Source organism: Balaenoptera acutorostrata, chromosome 8 (assembly GCF_949987535.1).
Source record: "Balaenoptera acutorostrata chromosome 8, mBalAcu1.1, whole genome shotgun sequence".
NCBI lineage: Eukaryota > Metazoa > Chordata > Mammalia > Artiodactyla > Balaenopteridae > Balaenoptera > Balaenoptera acutorostrata.
The window spans coordinates 98,614,879-98,630,497 of NC_080071.1; positions in this window are offsets into that span (position 1 = coordinate 98,614,879).

The following is a 15,619-nucleotide window of genomic DNA, read 5'->3' on the forward strand; positions in this document are numbered from 1 at the left end:
AAATATTTGTGCTTTTATTTTATTACACCAGCATTGCTTGCCCAATCAACAGAACTCAATATGTGCTATAAATAGTCTTTCTTATTTTAATGACTTTCAGTTTTGTTCTTACGAAGATATAATTGTCAAGCAAGAAGATAAAACATACTTTATTTATTAGTTTGTTAACTTGATTAACTTAAATATAGACACCCAAGTATATGAGCCTCTTGCCCCAGGCTTAATTTCACCTGGATTGGCAAATATCTTTAGGATAAGTTGTCTCCAGTTCACCCCTTTGCCTCTGTCAAGGTTCTTGCTTTCTTTTAGCTGTTGGAATGTTCCTTACTATTTTGTCAGGTGTACTTAAGATTTTAAGATTTCTAAAGCATATTTTAATCAGTATATTTAGTCGTTTTCAATGAAAAGTTTCTTCTGAAAAACCTAGCTTACCAATAACCAAAATAAGTCTCCCATTTAAAGTAGATGAATTACTCTAGAAACAGGCCTCTCAGATATGGTACCAATAAATAAGCCGCAGTCTGGCACCTATCCACTGTGACTTTGAGTTTATACACAAGATACTTTTCACTCCATAAAATTTTAAGAACCAGAAGAGAACTTTGAAAGTATACCATACAACTTTTCATTAAAACAAAATAAAATTCAAGAAAGGTCCGCTCCACTCCAAGATTTTATAAAATTTCCCATTATTTCCCTTAGGAACTTTTAAGTTTTCATTTTTATATTTAACTGTTTGTTCCATCTAGAATTTATCTTGATGTAAAATATAATGTGTAAGACCAACTTGGGAGTGATTTCCCATGTGAACAGATCCAGGAAAGCCTCCTTGAGAGGTGACATTTGAAAGTCATGTCTTATCAGTCATGTAAAAGGTGGGGATGGGAAGAATGAGCCTGGTGTGTCCATGACAAAGCAAGACCTGTGTGGCTAGTGCACAGAGAGCAAGGGGCATGTCAGGAGACAGGCTTGGAGAGGTAGTTGGGTGTGTCATGCTCAAATGTGGGGTGGAGAGGGGAGTCCAGGAGGAGCCCCTGAGGACAGGAAGCTGGTGCGATGACAGGGCTAAACCTATGTGTGCTACTCTACTCGGCAGTGGCCTTCCAATTGGAGTTTTTGTACCCTGGGGTACATGAAGACTCTCCAGGTATTTTATGGGCATGAAAAATTTAAGGGAATCTCTGTATCTACCAATCCTAGAATTAGGATTCAGAAGTGACATGGTTGGCCTGGGCTAACACCTATGAAATTTAAAAATGAAGTCAGACATTTTCTGATAGGAAGTGATCTGACTTAGCTCATTACTTCAGTCAGAGAATGGTTTTGCCAGTGAGGACTGGTTTTGCAATTACGTTAAACAGGGATATTTGGCATAAATTGCATAGGTAATGTGTAGCTTTAAAAATTTAATGAAGACATATTGAAAGCATTTGTGATAAACCAATAGAGCAGAAACTATAGCCTTTGCAAAGTTTTAAAACATAAAAAACAGATGTCAACTTTAAAATGTGTGAGGGGATACAGATTTCTAAAATTTTTATTTAAGAGAAAATGTTTGAAGACCATTGAGTTAGAGCATAGGCTCAACTTCTGTAACAAAGAGACCAGAACACATTTCCATGAGGAAAGAGTTCATTTCTCTCCCGTGATAGTGCGGAGGTCCAAGTGGGGTTCAAGGTGGCTGAGTGGTTCTACACCATGAGGTTGAGGACAGAGGTCCCTTCTGGCTTCTTATTGCCGATGATGTTGCCCTTGTTTGAATAGCCAAGGCCAGCTGGCAGCCCTCTGTCTACCTTTCAGCCCACAGAGGAAGAGAGGAAGCAGAGGGCAAGCATCTGTCCTACATGTCACACCTACTTGCAAGGAGACTGAGAATTTAGTTAAGGTACCTAGAGTTCCGGCCTTTTTCAAATACTGAGATATAATTTACCTACGCTTATTCACTTTTATCAGAGATTGATCTGAGACCTGATCCAAATTCTCTATCTCAGAAAATGCCCTACATACTTCCACTTTGGGTTAAGACACTAAAGACCTTCATTTCTGTGGTTAACAAGAAAAAAACAAGGCAAAATAAAATTGTACATTTGTATGGGCTTAGTACAGACTGTCTATACAGAAACCTTGAACTGAATTCCAAAGAGAAACAAGCCCTTCCTAAGAGAGCAAAGAGCTATGCAACTTCCATACCCTGAGAGGGATGAATGGTGCAGGTGTGAGTTTGCAGTAGGACTTCATGTGCCACAGATGGAGAGAATATACAGTTGAGAAGAAACCAGTTGAGTCTTTGACAAGCAGTGTGGTCTGGTAGGATGGATTGGAATGTGAAAGCTGCGAATGAAAGATCAGTCACTTGTCCCAACAATTTTTTCCCCCAGTCCTGCCCAAATTTTGCTGAGGAGGTGGCAGTAGATAAAAAGCTGGGAGTGTAGTAGTCCTGTGCCTTCTCAGAGTGATTGTATTCTGGAGCCCTGTCAAAGCGAAGTCCAAATGTGAACCAAAAGTATCTGAAACTGCAGCCCAACCCCTCCTAGTTCAAATAGTCACAAGATTAAAGAGGTGGTGGTATTAGAGGCTAGAGATTGGGAACCACAGGTTCAATATGATTAGTGCAGCTCAGCTGCAATTCAGTTCAAACCTAGGAGGAATCTGTGGAATCCTTTCCTGTCACCAAATATAGGACTCAGATTCTGACACTCCCATTCTGAAGTGTGTGTTTTTCCCCACACTACAATTCTTCTTTTTTTTTTTTAATGCTTTCTTTTTTTTTTAAAGATAGCATTCCTTCTTTTTTTTTTGTAATTTTATTTATTTATTTATGGCTGTGTTGGGTCTTCGTTTCTGTGTGAGGGCTTTCTCTAGTTGCGACAAGCGGGGGCCACTCTTCATTGCGGTGCGTGGGCCTCTCACTATCGCGGCCTCTCGTTGCGGAGCACAGGCTCCAGACGCGCAGGCTCAGCAATTGTGGCTCACGGGCCTAGTTGCTCCGCGGCATGTGGGATCTTCCCAGACCAGGGCTCGAACCCGTGTCCCCTGCATTGGCAGGCAGATTCTCAACCACTGCGCCACCAGGGAAGCCCCACACTACAATTCTGACACCAACTGGCTGTCTTATAATTCAGCTCAGTTCTGACACTATCCACCTGCAGGTAGTGTCAGATCCCATAGGTTAAGGGCTCAGTCCTACAGTACTGCCATATACCCCACTTCAGATGCCAATCACAAGTCCGGGTTGTCACCTGTTCTGACTGATCGGCTGTACATCGGAGGTGCCCACGACCCCCTCCTTGGGTTTGATTTGCTAGGATGGCTCACAGAGCTCAGAGAAACATTTTACTTACTAGATTACCAGTTTATTATGAAAGAATATAATTTAGCAGCAGCCAGATGGAAGAGATGCATAGGGCAACGCATGGGGAAAGGGTGCGGAGCTTCCATGCTCTCTGAGCACAGCACTCTCCCAGCATCTCCATGCGTTCACTAACCCACAAGCTCTCTGAAGCCCATCCTTTTTAGGTTTATATAGAGGCTTCATTACATAGACGTGATTGATTAAATTATTGGCCATTGGTGATGAAGTCAAATCTCCAGCCCCTCTCCCCTCTAATCACATGGTTGGTTACTCTGGTGACGAACTCCCATCCTTAGGTTAGCTAGGCTAGGGGCTTTCCAAAAGTCACCTCATTAACAAAAAGAAACTGGAAAAATGTCTTTAAAGTGTTGAGAAAGACTGCAGGTTCTAATGATGGCAGGGTAGTGCATATCAGACTCATATTTTTACCAGTAGTGATAAAGTCTAGACGAAATGTTTAAAATGGTATTAAAAAAAAACAAAAGACACCTTTATTGCTCTCATCACAGGAAATCCTAAGGATTTTAGGAGCTCTTTGTCAGGAACAGGGATAAAGACCAAATATATATCTTATTATAAAACACAGTATCACAAGGACAGAGTTGCATTCTCTAGGAAATTAAATAAAGCAATATTATACTACAGTGTCCAATGTTCTTTTTATAGACAATATCTAGATTACCATTTTAAAACTTAGAAGACGTGTAACTAAGTATCACCCTATATAACAAAATGGGACCCATAATCAAGGAAAAACATAGTCAATAGAAGCACACCCACAGTTAATTCAGTTATTAAAATTACCAGGCAAGTACTTTGAAATAATTTTATGAATGTGTTGAAGAATTTGCAGGAATAGATGACATACATGGTGAAGAAGACAGGTATTTCAAGGAGAGAAATGGGAAGTCTAAAAAGAAACCTAAAATATACCTCCCAAAATTTTAAAATTTATTAGATGGATTTATCAGCAAATCTGCTGAGACTGAAAACAAAAAAGTTAATAAACTTGAAGACATTACTAAAAATTACAGGAAGAAAGAGAAAAATTGGGAATGAAAAAGTATCACTAATTTTGTGTGATAATATCATGTAATCTAACATACATGTAATTGATGACCCAGAAGGAAAAGACAGAATGTGCCAGAAAAATATTTTAAGAAATAATGGCTGAGGGACTTCCCTGGTGGTCCAGTGGTTAAGACTCCGCGCTCCCAATGCAGGGGGCCTGGGTTCCATCCCAGGTCAGGGAATGCCGCAGACCGGCTGCAGAAAGCTAGAAGTTCCTGGCGGTGAGGGGTAAGGAACTGAAAAGCACCAGTATGGGGTCAGAAGGGCCAAGACAACTGATGGTTGCAAGGCAAGTTTATTCAAAGAGCATGAATGTATATATAGGTTTAGTACGGAACGAATATCAGACAATAAATCAGTAAACCTTGTATTTCCGCATAATTCTGTCGCCACTATCTATGCACCACTATCTATGCGTCAGCATGCCTTATGGGCCATTCTTTGGAGATACAGACTTCCCCCTCAGGGCAGCACGTCCTTCTTCTGGGGAACAACCAGGGGCTCTTAGATGCAGAGCAGGCACCTGGAGCGAAACTGGCCGCAAGCCATTTTCCTTTTTTACGCTCAATACCGCAGCGTCAGGAGTGCATACCAAGAGAGAGACAAGCAGTTCTCCGGAAAGCAGAAAGCTGAATAAGCTTACAGCTTGGGGGCCACCACATTTCCCCCTTTTTTATTATTTTTTAAAGCTTGATAATGAAGCTTTAAGCCATGAACATCCTGACGCAAGACAGCGAAGCGCCCCATTACAAATCTGACAACACAAGGTAATAAACCGATCACCAATAAAAGTAGTACACCAATTGATATCAGGCCTGAGAGCCCTCCATGAATCCATTGTATCGGGTTTAGCCCTTGTAGTTGATCTAATAATCCTTGAATCAAATTCTGGGGTCCATCTTCGTCCAGGTGGGCCTCTTGAATAGCTTGTATTTCGGCATTTAACTTTTGAATATCAAGGCTAATGTGTCCATCAGTCCATACACTTAATATATGCATTTTTACTTTTTCCCAATCCCATTGTGAATCATTATATAAATGTTGAGTTACACAAATCCAGGTATATTTGGCATGACAAATCAAACGCATTTTTAATTTTAAAGCCATAACTTGATCCCCTATTCCTATTAAAACATTTTTTAATTCATCTACTTCCGTTTTTAGTTGGGTATCAATATGACTTTGTAGGGCTAATGCTACACTAGTATTTTTAGATAACTGATTAACATAATGAGCCTGGTGAATAGTTTGTGAAAGAGCAATCCCAGCAGTGGCCGCAGTAGCAGTTAAAGCTGCTAAGGCTAGGATTGCACATATTAGAACACCTATAAATCTCTTTGGTCGTTTTAATGCTTCAGTCAATTCCAGCCAGGCTTGCATGCCAGTGTTATGATACCATGGTTCAGACAAATTAACAGGTAACATTATATAAGAAGGTTGCTTCATAATCATAACAGATGTAGATCCTTTAACGGGCAAAACACAACTACTAAAGATACAATTAACACAAGTAATATTATAACCTATAGGATTCATAGTGTTTTCTACAATTAAATCTCCAATCAATAAAGCATAAGGAGGAGCAACGCAAGTAATCACCGGTCTATAAGAAAAGGATAAGGCAAGTTTCCAGAATTCCCATTGCTTGTAAAAAACAAGGCTGTTATTATTAACGGGGACAGAAGAAACTAGTATAGTGCCATTATCATAATTTAAAGTACACCAAACAGAGGCTTTAGTCCATGTATCATTACAAACAGGAAAATCAAACTGCGGGAATTCAGAAGCCATAAAAGCAGGAAATTGTAGTCCTGTGACAGTCTTTACGACCGTAATTTGATGTCCAGCTAATAACGTCCCTTGATTACCTATGGTAGTTTCAATACACAAATAATGTCCAGTATCTTCAGTCCTCAAGCGATATATGCATAGAGAATGATCCAACGAAGTATTAGAAGCAAGCTTAGTTACTCTAGCATTTATGTGAATGGGAACGTTATCCTTATACCAAAATACAAAGGTGGATAAATCTTCTCATCTAGAAACAGTCTGTTTGCAAGGAAGACAAATATTAGATCCCACAGCTTTATAATTTTTACGTAAATGAGTAAAAAATTGAGAATTTACAGTGGTTTGGTAAGAAATAGCATGTTCTAAAGCAACAGCCTTAACACAACCCGAATTGGTACTCATAGGACTTAAACAAACAGGGGGAGTATTAAACCAATTAGAGTAATTAACAGAAGTATTAGTAATAGGCAAATTTCCTAGCACTCTTCCAAAAGTAGAATCATTATAGAAAATTGGAAGGTCAGCTTCAGACCATGTAACAGGTTGTAATAAAGGAGGATCGGGTACATAAGCCCAATAAGATTTAGCCTCTATAGGTGGGGCTGCCAATACAGCTATCATGGCTAAAAAAAAAGGTAAGAGGAGAGCGAGGATGAGCACTCTCCTCCATAATCCTACGTGCTTGAAATACTAAACATTACAATTGATACCAAGTAATTTGATTTCGATCTCCCCTCGCCTCCCTGACAAGTTGTCTCCTACTCCGTCGCCGCATTCTTCTCGTCCGCCGGGGGAACCGGTTGGGGTGTGCTGTGGTCGATTGCGAGAGCCTCAGGCGACGCATTCTTCGAGTCAGGGTGTTTATTGGTGATGGCATGATAATGTCGAACCAAGCGCTCCGGGAGCCACCGAGGAGAGTCTGCCTCCCTAGGGAAAACACAAACATGGCCTCGGCCCCATACTAAAACAGGGTCTGGTCCATGCCAAAGGTTAGTCATGGGATCTTTCCATTTAACAAGCGCTTTTTCAGGAGGGGTTCCAGAAAGACCTGTAAACAATCGTTCATAAGGCGTGTGACTAAATGCATCTAAAGTTAAAAAATTTAAAATAAATAAAGCATGATTAAGCATAATCTGAGGAGATCTATCATATTCCCCCTTTTTTATTTTTTGTAATGTAATTTTTAATTGTTGGTTGGCACGTTCTACAATACCTTGACCCTGAGGATTGTAGGGAATGCCTGTTTTATGTGAAATATGGAAAGTTGCACAAAAATTGGCAAAAGCTTTACTCGTATATCCTGGAGCATTATCTGTTTTTAAAGCTTTAGGAATTCCCATAGATGCAAAACAATGAAATAAATGAGTAATTACATATTTAGTAGATTCCCCAGCCAAAGGCGTAGCACATATAAAATTAGAGTAAGTATCAACAGTTACATGAACAAATTGTAATTTACCAAAAAAGGGAATATGAGTAACATCCATTTGCCAAAGATGATGAGGGAGTAAACCCCGAGGATTGACTGCAAATTGTGGAACAGGAAGGTGGGGTAAACATTTAGAGCAGGACTTAACAATGTATCGGGCTGTTTCTCTAGAAATAGAGAATTGTTTTTGAAGCATAGCAGGAGATTGATGATGTAAATTATGTGATTGAGTAGCAAGATCCTGAGGTTGAGATAAACTTAAGGCTATAATCTTTGTATTTTCGTCAGCCAATTGATTTCCCAAAGACAATGGGCCAGGGAGACCTGAATGGGCTCGAATATGTAATATGGCTACAGGAAAGTCATGCTGACGAATAATCTTTTGTAGTTGAAAGAAAGTCTGAAACAACTGAGAATCAACAGTATTGCCAATTATAGCAGTTTCTATGTTATGCAAAATAGTAACCAAATAATGGCTATCCGTATAGAGATTAAAAGAACGGTGTGAAAAGATTTGAAAAGCCAAGGAAATCGCATGTAATTCAACTCGTTGGGCAGAGGTATGATCTGTTTGTTCTTTATGAAGTAAGTCATCAGAAATAACCACAGCGATGCCATTGGCAGAACCATCAGTAAAAACATTTGGGGCATTGAGAATAGGAGTTGAACAGATAGTTTTAGGAAAAATAAATAGATGTTGAGTAGCAAAATGAAGGAGCTTATTAGAAGGATAATGATTATCAATAATTCCTGAATATCCAGCAAAAGCAAGAGCCCAAATATCAGAGACAAATAATAGCCAAGAATATTGATAAGTAGTATAAGGTATAATAATAGAATTTGGTTCATATCCTACCAACTGAATATTTCTTCTACGACCCAACTGAACAAGGGTTGCTATTAACTCATAATAAGGTGTAATGACTTTATTAGGCGTATTTTTCATATGAATCCATTCAAGAATTCCTGTTTCTTGCCATAATAAGGCGGTAGGGGTATGTGACGTAGCACAGATTATTAATAGTATAGGTAAAGAAGGCTCAATTCTAGTTAGCTGAGCAGATTGTATTGCTTTGTTTACAAGCTTGAGTGCTTGTTGAGCTTCAGAAGTTAAAATACGAGGGGAAGAAGGATCAGGACTTCCCTTTAGGATATTAAAAAGAGGCTGTAACTGACCCGTAGTTAATTTTAAAGAAGGTCGCAGCCAATTAATATCTCCTAATAACTTTTGAAAATCATTTAAAGTTTTAAGAACGTCAGTCCGTGTCTCTATCTTCTGAGGTGTAATATTATAATTTGTGATATACTTACCAAGATATGAGAAAGGTGGGTTCATCTGTACTTTGTCAGCAGCAATGACTAATCCTGATCGTGACAAATGACTTTGAAGGGAATTATAAGCCTTAAGTAAAATATGTTTATCAGAATAAGCAAGTAATAAGTCATCCATATAATGAATAAAATATATCTGAGGGAACTGTTTACGAACAGGGGCAATAACTTGAGCTACAAACTGTTGACATAAAGTAGGACTATTAGCCATACCCTGAGGCAGCATTCTCCATTGATAACGTTGCATAGGTTCTATAAAATTTAAAGAGGGTAAGCTAAAAGCAAATCGCAACTTATCAGCCGGAAATAGAGGAATAGTAAAAAAGCAATCCTTAAGATCAATAATAATAATCATATAATTTTTAGGTATGGCTGCAGGAGAAGGCAAACCTGGTTGCAGAGCTCCCATAATTACCATAGTTTGATTAACAGCACGTAAATCTTGCAATAAACGATATTTTCCCGATTTTTTCTTTATAACAAATATAGGAGTATTCCAAGGGCTATTAGACTTTTCTAGTCTGCCCAAAGCAAGCTGTTCATTAATTATATTATGGGCCGCCATTAATTTCTCCTTAGAAAGGGGCCATTGGTCCACCCAGACAGGATTATCAGAAATCCAAGTTATAGGGTCAGCATGTGGTGGAGGAGAATCCAAGGCCCCTAGAAAAAACCCAAGCCTGTTTTATCCCGTTTATTCTCAGTCTGTAAGGGTAATTTATTTCCCTGTTGATTTTTTCCCAAACCATTCCTAGGATCATACCCTTGATTTAACAACATATTAGTTACAGTAGGGTTGGGACTAAGCAATAGGATTCCCATTTGTTGTAATATATCTCTTCCCCAAAGGTTAACTGGCAATCCGGGCAATACGTAGGGTTTGAATATTCCTTGATTACCTTCAGCATCCTGCCAATGTAGGTATTGCGAACTTTGTTGTGGAGAATTAGATTGGCCAATACCTTGCAACTGTGTAATGGTTTGGTGCACGGGCCAATTTTTTGGCCAATGTATAAACGAAATAACAGAAACATCAGCACCAGTATCTAATAACCCAGAAAAAGGCCTTCCATTTATTTTTAATACCAATTGTGGTCTTTCCCTACCAATTTGTTGAATCCAGTAAACTGCATCAGAGGAACCGAAAGCCCCAGTTCCTCTTTTGTTATGTTGTAAAATTTTTCCTTCTGGTATGTATGGAATTAATAGAAGCTGAGCTATTCGCATACCGGGCGTGATAAGAAAAGATCCTTTTGATGTTTGAACCATAACCTTTAATTCCCCTTCATAATCAGCATCAATCACCCCAGGAATAATAGTTAAGCCTTTCATACACATACTACTTCTTCCAAGGATTATACCAACCGTTCCCTGGGGTAAAGGCCCAAAAGTTCCCGTAGGAAGGGCTTGGGGTCCCATATCCGAGGTTAATAAGAATTGAGTGGAGGCACAGAGGTCCAGTCCTGCACTATTTGGCGTGGCCCTTCGAAGGGAGGAGATTCCATTCCCTGAGGAACAAAGGTCTGAGCTGGAGGCGGTGGAGCAGGTTGTGAGGGGATTATTGACATTGCTCCAATTGTTTGACGGGGCCGGAGCAGGCCCCTCCGGAAGTTTTCCGACAAGGGAGTTCCATCTTTATGAGTCACTGATTGACATTCTTTAGCCCAATGCCGTCCTCTTTGACATCGGGGACAAATTGTGGGAGGAGGAGATTTACCCTGAGGCATAGAATTTACGACAGGCATATTAGGAGTATCAACAGTACAATTTTTTGCAAAATGACCTGGCTTCCCACATTTAAAACAGTTTTTACTTTTAGCATTTGGCCCAAATCCTGCCTTAGTTAGGGCTGCAGCTATAGCTGCTCCCTGTAAGTAAGATGATCCAATATCAGAACAAACTCGAATATAATCCTCTAAATTTCCTTTCCTTTTCCATGGACGTATAGCTGCTTGACAAATATTATTAGCATTTTCAAAAGCCAATTGTTTGACGATAATTTCTCCAGAAGGACCATCAGAAATAATTCTATTAACAGCCTGTAATAATCTAGCCACAAAATCAGCACAAGGTTCATCTGCCCCTTGCCTTATTTTAGCAAGGTCTTCAGTCCTAGTGGAGGCAGGTAAATGTTTCCATGCATGTAGAGCTATATGATTGATCTGAGCATAAGCCACAAAAGGGAAAGCTAATTGATCCTGTAATAACTGATGTTGTCCTTCCCCAATCAACATCTCATAATTTACTAGCACATTATGTGCAGTATTTCTTTCAGCTTGTTCAGCAGCCTTTTCATAATATTCTGATTTCCAAAGTAAATAGTCGCCACCAGTGAGACAAGCACGAGCAATAGATTTCCAGTCTGCTGGAGGCAATGCTTCTGTTGCAATAGTATCCAACATAGTAATAGTGAAAGGGGCTATAGGCCCATATTGTGCACAGGCTGCTTTTAAATCTTTCAAAACCTTAAAGGAGAGAGGCTGATATTCCCGATTATTTTGTTGTGGATTTTGAGGATTAGGTCGTTCCACCACCGGGCAGCAGAATAAAGGATCCTCCCCTCTATTAAGAGCTCCCCGTACTGCTTGTTGTAAAGGACTAAGCTTAGGAGGGATAGGGACAGAGACATGTAATTGCTGTAACCGCGGAAGAATATCTCCATCAGGATATTTTTCAGCCTCATATTTGGCTTTTTCACCCGCTAAATCAAAAGAAAAGTCATCATCATCAAGTGAATTAACACTCTTTATCCTCGGTGGCAACGGAGGAGCCGTAGCTACTGCAGCAATATGTTCTACAGATTTAGCTGTTAATTTTGGAACTGAATCATAAATTGGATTAAAACAATCTCTTATTAAATTCCACAAGCTAAAAATGGAATCTGAAACAGAAGATGGTCCATGTACTTCATGATATTTAGATAACTCATCTCCTACACGAGTCCAAATTGCTAAGTCCACTGATCCTTCTTCAGGGAACCAAGGACAAGCATCATATACTAATTGCAAAAATTCCAGAAGTTGTGAGGTAGTTACCTTAGTTCCACGGGCTTTTAACATTGAAAGCAAAACCTGAGCAAATAAATCACGCTCTTTAGAGCCCTTTTGTCCCATATTATTTTACTTCTGACTCTTTCTCGAGTTACCGTCCTAAAAACGAAATTATTTCTTGTGGCCACACTATCTCACTCGAGAGTTCTGCTTACCTGAAATCTTCCGAAATGCCTCACGCACTCAGGTCCCTGTGCGGGCGCCACTTGCCGCAGACCGGCTGCAGAAAGCTAGAAGTTCCTGGCGGTGAGGGGTAAGGAACTGAAAAGCACCAGTATGGGGTCAGAAGGGCCAAGACAACTGATGGTTGCAAGGCAAGTTTATTCAAAGAGCATGAATGTATATATAGGTTTAGTACGGAACGAATATCAGACAATAAATCAGTAAACCTTGTATTTCCGCATAATTCTGTCACCACTATCTATGCACCACTATCTATGCGTCAGCATGCCTTATGGGCCATTCTTTGGAGATACAGACTTCCCCCTCAGGGCAGCACGTCCTTCTTCTGGGGAACAACCAGGGGCTCTTAGATGCAGAGCAGGCACCTGGAGCGAAACTGGCCGCAAGCCATTTTCCTTTTTTACGCTCAATACCGCAGCGTCAGGAGTGCATACCAAGAGAGAGACAAGCAGTTCTCCGGAAAGCAGAAAGCTGAATAAGCTTACAGCTTGGGGGCCACCACAAGGGAACTAGATCCCGCATGCTGCAAATAAAAGATCCCATGTGCCGCAACTAAGACCCTGCACAGCCAAATAAATAAATAAATATTAAAAACAAAAAGGGAATAATGGCCGAGTCCTGGTTGGTTTGGTACCCGGGGATATGGATCTAGGGTGCAGTTGCAGGGTCGCCTGCCTGTTACCACACCCCACCCACCCCGGGGGTGTGACACAAGCAAGCCTGGGTGTGGGTGAGGGTCTGCCTGCCTGTCTGTCTCTGTCTGGGTGTCTGAGTTCCAAAAATGTGTGTCGTTTGTTCCTCCTCATCCTTTTCTAGGACTGTTGTTTTTTCAAAGCTTGATTGTGAGAGAAAAGCTTGTATGAAACCCCCCTTTGCCTCCCCACCTCCCCCAAAATAAAAGGGGGAATAAACATTGGTCCCCTGAAGAAGCCCTGCCTGGGGGAGGGCAGAGCCGGCCTGCTGAGAGGGCAGTGCCACTGGGGCTGGGGCTGGGCTAGGGCTCACACTGGAGCACCTACTTTCTTGGCACACAAAGAACACCCTGTTACCAACAGTAGAGGGGAGCCCCTGCCAGGTGCCCACGCCACCACAGCTCCAAGCCAAGGAGGCTCACGATTGCCTTGTGTTTGTTGGGCCCAGACTGCTGCCCTGGAACCCATACCTGCCAAGCTGTTCTCCTCACTTGATAGCCCTCAAAGCATGACATCTTCACACTAGGTGCCCCTTCCCCTTTCCTGTTATTCAGCGGTGGCTTCGTAGTCACCATCAGTGGGTCTGGCCCTGCCAGAAGGATCCTGCTCCTCCTCTTGCTTTTAGGCAATCTTACCCAGCAAGGTAATTATCCCAAGCACGTTGGCTTCCCTCTCAAGAGCAAACCATTTCTGTGCACATCTTTGGAGAGGTGAGCTCCTTGCAGAGGCCAGAGCGAGCGCAAGCCTTGGAGTAGGGGCAGAAGGAGTCTGTGGTCCTCCCAGGACCTGGAGGCTGTTAGTACCATTCATCCTGCCTCTTCTTGCTGGTGTGGGCTCTGAGCAAGTCCGAGAGCCCCTCTTCTCCCCTGCCTAGTGGGGCGGCAGAGGCTACCCTCTCAGCCTCGGTAGTCTCAGTTCCTCGGACTCTTTCCCAAATGGCAGGCTGCCTCTGGGCAGGACCACCAGTGTCTGGCACCCACGAGGTGAGGCAGGCACCATCCTTAAGGACCTGAGCCCAGGGGGGGGAGGCAGAGGGGCTCAGGCTTGGGAAGAGCCTATCTGTGTGCACGCGTGCATGCTTTTATTCTTTTTGCCATGGGGACAGTTGAATTCAGGGCATTTTTCTACAAGAAACAGCCTTCTCTTCCCCCAGCAAGGATTGGCTGTAACCTTAAGTCCATCGAAGACCCTTCCAGCCAAAAGAGAACCTCACCATGACAGCTGGTGTGGCCTGAGGGTGACCAAGGTGGGAAGTGGGCATAAGAAAAAATGCCTCCCCAAATTCAGTGTGAGCCCCAGCAGGAGCGGGTGGCAGGGTTGCCGGGGCCCAGAAATGCAAGCTGACTCCCTGCCCGGCCTTTTCTTTGTTTCCTTGGGTGAACCTGGAGCAGCGGCGGCTGCCTCCTCCACCTGGACGGTGTCTGGGTGTTTGTGGTGGGGCCTCCTCGTGCCTGGGAGGAGATGAGGGTGAGGAGGCTTTTCCTTACTGTATAGATGAACATTTGTATGATTCAGTTAGCACACACACACACACACGCACACACAAAAAGAAAGAAAAGGAAGAATGGCCTAAAATTTTCCAGATTTGATGAAGAACATGAACCCGTAGATCCAAGAAGGTGAATGAATCTCAAGTTAGATAAAGGCAAACAAAACCATACCTAGGTCCATCATAGTCAAACTGCTAAAAACAGAAGAAAAGATAAAATCCTAAAAGGCAGCCTTAGGAAAAGAAATACATTACATACAGGGTAACAATGATAAGAGTGATATCGACATATCATATGAAGCAAGGCAACTAAGAGAAACTGGAACAACATCTTTAAAGTATTGAGTAAGATTGCTGGTTCCAGTGACGGCAGAGTAGAGCATTATTAGACTAAAATTTATGCCAATAATAAGCTCTGGACAAAATGTTTTTTAAAAAGGTACTAGAGAATGAACAAAAGCAGAAAATTCAGGGTACTTAGAGAAGGAAACCACATTATTTGAAACCCACATTTACAAGGCTTTCTCTAAGAGCACCCCAGGATGCACGGCACTCCAGGATGAACAGACAGAGCTCAGCTGGAAAGCTGAAGTCTCACTGGCTTGCACTCCAGCACTGCAGGGAAGGCTCAAAGCCTGAAGGGGAGCCCTGTAATCTGTATTAAACTCTTACATACTTGATTGACTCCTAAGCATGCATGTGCATGACAAGACCTCAAAGAGTGAAGAAGTAAATCAACAGCTGACAGTCAAAAGCACTGAACAAGGACTTTGAAAGATACTTCCAGAAGAAAAGGTGGTAAGTTCAAGACCCATTTGGTTAGACTCAAAAAAGCTGGAGAAAAAAGAAAGCAAATTAAGCCAAAAAAAATTTGAAGCTAGATAATGAGTAGGATAAAGGCATAAGGGAATAAATAAGAAAAAACATTTTATGAGTTCAACAAAACCCTGATAAAAATTTACAAAGAATTGCAAGAAAATAAAATTACAGAAAAATATCCCTCATGAAATTTAGACCCAAAATTCCCTAATGAAATCAAGTCCTTAAGCAAATCAAGTTCACCACCACAGAGTTGGTTCAACATTTGAAAATCAAACAATGTGATTCACCATATTAACAACAAAAAGAGCAAAAATCATCTAATCACCTCAATAGTTGTAAAAATGTATTTGAAAAAAGCCATGACCATTCATGATAAAAGCTCTCAATAAACTAGGAATAAAAAAGTAT